We start from the raw sequence: 4305 nt of genomic DNA, 5'->3' as shown, positions 1-4305 counted from the left end.
CCAGCTCTCCAGCCTGCCCAGCTCTCTCTGAATGGTAGCACAGCCCTCAGCTGTGTCAGCCACTCCTCCCAGCTTGGGTTCATCAGCAAACTTGCTGAGGAGGCACTCTGTCCCCTCATCCAGGTCATTGATGAAGAAGTTGAATAGGATGGGACCCAGTACTGAGCCCTGGGATAYACCACTAGCCACAGGCCTCTATCCTACTCAGATCTATCYTATATTCAGATATTATCCTACTAGTAGGACAGTAGACTATCTAGGAAATGTAGCAAGAAAGTTTATTACAGCTGCCCCTCAAGCTGCTGGCAGAAGTCCACCTCACCTTGGCAATGCAGAARGCTGACCAGTGATTGTCATTTGCTCATGCTGAAGTCTGATAACCAAAGCAGAGCTCATCTGTGCAACACTTTAAATCCACATAGATTCACAACCCGGAGGTGGACTTAGTGAGCTAGTCTAGCAGGTCTTCTTTTCTAAAAGTGGATATAATATATTATTATATCTGCTGTGTGTTACTCCTTTCTTAGTAATTATACACCTACTAGAAAATGAGAAAACAATTATAATGAAAGACCCAATGAACTGAAGGTCTTTATGGCTGCCTTCAGTTCTTCAGTTGCCTTCAATTCCTCAGTCAGCACCCTTTCAGTGACTACTGTCATGAAAAACAATGCAATGCATACTAATATTTTATTCATGAAATGGTAATTTTATAGAGAGATTATGTGTTGTGATYATTGTAGCTCCATCTACATACAGATGAGGATGCAGGAAGGTACATTGAATAAATTGCATAACAAAGCAACAACCGAGTTATTAAAGTCTTGAATATAATTGATAAACTTTCACTATATTGTTAGAGCCTGAATGTTAAAGAGCAGTTTGAATAACCACAACATTTTACAAATCCCAACAAGTGAAAAAATAGGTTAATGTTTATTCCAGGTATAAAACTTTCTGGATTTTATTTCTACCTGAGCAGTGGGAAAAGACTTTCAGTTTTGCCACTGAAAAGTTATCCCTAGACTGCATAGTACACATATTTGATTAGCTTGTTACTGATATGTGCATAGGGTCTCTAGTTAATGGGTTTTTTGTGTAGACAGAAAAATTGCCTGCTTTTCCCCATAACAGTGAAGTCAAACCAGAAAAGGGAATTTGTTTGAAGAAAATTGAAATTAAATCTGATRTTCTTTCCCAACAGTACATATTATGAATGTTGAGCCTGAATGTGCAGTCATAGGATGYGTGGTTTCTTGAAGAGTCATATTTGAAGAGATTGATAGGAAAGTGCCTAGGATGTAGAGCATCCACCTCACTCTGACCCCTAGTAGTTATTAATATATATCCCTTGCCTCTGAACTGACCTCCTTAGTTGGAGTCTTTGTTTTTTTTAAATGAGTCTTTCTAGGCCTGTCCTTTCATAATTGCTRATGGTCATTACTGCAATTCATAGTAAAATATAATGATGTGTTATTYGAGGTTTTAATGAGATATGAAAACAAATTGGCATTCCTGGATCTTTTTATTGGCTGGGTTGATTTGGTTTGGGTTGGGCTGTTGTTGTTGTTGTTTAAATGAGATGTTCTACCTTTGTGTTCTGTGATTATAACAATTTAAAATAAAAATAACATATCAAATGTTGGAATAGGGTCAGATATTGAGAGAAACTTAGCCCTCATATCCTCTGAATATTATGCATATGCAGTGCATAGATCAGCCAGCAACCTGCTACACATCGAATTCTTTCTGTAACTCTTRCATTCTGCCTCCAGACAGAAAGAAACTGTGTCCCTACTGGGAGACCCTGCTCGCTGTAAGCTACCAGAAGGAAACTACATACTACTGAGGAATACACTGAATATACTGCCTTTGTGACCAGACTACCACACAATTCATCTAACAGAGAAATGAAATACTGTCTCCAAAGCCTTTCCGGTCTCCTTTCCTTTCTCAAATGGTTATAATACCCCCTTTTCTATTTTCAGCTCATTAGGATGAGGTACAGAAACTAAGGGTTTGGGAAACTGATGAACACAAAGTAGTCTGGAAAATCTGAGTTTGCCATCAGTTAATGAAGACAGGATTTCACTGTGGTTATAATGGCACGGTTTGGGGACATTTAGATTCTCCGAATCCTGTTGGAGGACTGTGCTCTAGAAGACACAGCAGAGTTCTTCTGGTAAAGATACCTAAGGAAGAACCTTCCTAAAGGAAACAAAGAACTTTAGCGCTTCAAGATTGCAACTGTAGAAAGTAGAAAATTTGGGTTTGGATCCGTACTTTCCAAAAATATTGAACTGCCTGTTTCTGCTAGGTAGAGGTGTTAAGAGGTTATTGGAGCAGATCTCAAATGGTTATGTTGCTACATTTGTACATTTTGTGACCTGTTCTTGAAAGTAGATGTCTGGTGTATATTCTTCTATGCACGATGTAGTGTTTTTAAGTCAAAAAGTTAAGCATAAATGTCTCCGAATGCATCTGACAATACTTCTAAATAGAAAGTAATGTATGATTTAAAAAACACAATGTCTGTCCCTCCTTAACTTGTAAAGAGAATATGGGGTCTGACACTCCTCCTTTGAGATGAATAAAACTGGTAAACTAAGGGTAGTCTTTACTGATAACAGCTTTGTCTCCAAGCACCACGATCGAAACCTCGATTTGGTCTGCGTATTGTCTCTAAATGCAGGAGATAGAAAGGCATGAAGTACCAGCAAGCAACGAAAAACTGCAGTCGTCCCAGCTGAGGGTCCATGCTCAGAGGGCAGATTAAAGCTGGGCTCAGTACCAGATGCCTAGCAGCTAATGCCCATGTCGAGTTAAGAATGTGTCAGGAAAATAACTCTTCCGTGTACTTATTGGGAGAAACTCCTATGTGTTTTAATACTATTGGTATTAGAAACTCACACAGAAWTTTTTCAGGACTAGGAAAGTCTTTCCTGTTAGAACTGCGTTTTCTAGCAATATGGCGTTACGGGCAATGTGTTGAGTTTTAAKTTTCTGAGTGCAGATTGTCCTCTGTACATAAATAGATCAGTCCCTATATGCTCTTGAAAACCAGTCTGGAAGTGACTTTTGAGTCCTGATAGTAACCCATCTCTAGCCCATCTCTACAGCACAGCAATGCAAAGAAAACAGTAATTACACAACAATACAAAATCTAAGGCTTTTGATGCACTGTTTAGTTGGATGTTTTAACGTAGCAGCTGAAATTGGATCGATGATGCATGATCAAATTACATAATCCTGATAAAGTGTAGGTCCTTGCTCTGTGAGCAGTCTTGTAAGTATTAGCAGAATTGCTGTACGTGAGGTCATAATCAGTGGTAGATAATCACAGTATGACACAAAATCACAAAATAGTCACTGGGACATGGACAGGGMGAGGTGGATGAGATGGGATGGGGAGGAAAATCTGTATGTGAAAAAGCATCGTATATCTGCAGAACTCAGATTAAAAATACAAAACTGGTCTGCATGGACACAACCCGAGCACACACCTCCCTCTCATTTAGTTCTAGCCAAAAAGGACCAGCTAAGGTTTAGCACTTCAGGAGTACAAACCGCACACTCTGGTTTTGGTTTCTTATCTGCTTTCTGAACAGTGCAATCACCCCTCAGCAGAGGTGAGAAAACTAATGATGGATTAGGCCTGATTAAAGTTCCCAATTTCATATTAAAGGTTTTTTAATGACCAGTTTGTATGACTATAGAAATTCTGTTTATGACAATAAATATTTAAGCAAAACAACACAATATTCCCCTGAATATATTTGACATATGTAACTTCTAAATTGTTTCTAAAAAAGAAACTCCACTGTAGTACTATGACAAATGCTACTCTAAAAGTAAGTTTAACTTAGAAATCTTTAAATGCTGTTATTATACTGCCTTTCTTCACATACTAGAATATGCCCTGCCACCCATCCTGTGTGACCAAGCAATGTGTGTGTCTATTGACTTCAATGGGACCAGACTTTAGTTCCACAGGCAGAGCTCTAATACAAGGAGGACAGTGAGGAGAGAAGTGGAATTTTAACCTAGAGATGTTACAAAGGCAGCAAGAGCAGAAAGAYGCTCTCATCTCTAGTTCATGGAATCAGACCTAAAGCTATGGTACTCTGAAGTCAAATTCAGATCCAGGACAAGCAGAAGCTGCCATATGAAAAGCAGCATAATTATTCATGTTTGTTACAAGATCAGCACTGGTCCTACAAGTTCTAGTGACAGTAAGAASAGACCATATGAGCTGAACGAAAATACAGCTTCAGTTATTCTCTAGTCTGAACCTGGGTATCTGCA

This window comes from Rhea americana, unplaced genomic scaffold (genome assembly GCF_003343005.1).
Source record: "Rhea americana isolate MKP2758 unplaced genomic scaffold, rheAme1 scaffold_267, whole genome shotgun sequence".
In the NCBI taxonomy this organism is placed as follows: Eukaryota; Metazoa; Chordata; class Aves; order Rheiformes; family Rheidae; genus Rhea; species Rhea americana.
Note: the sequence above shows the minus strand (reverse complement) of the source record.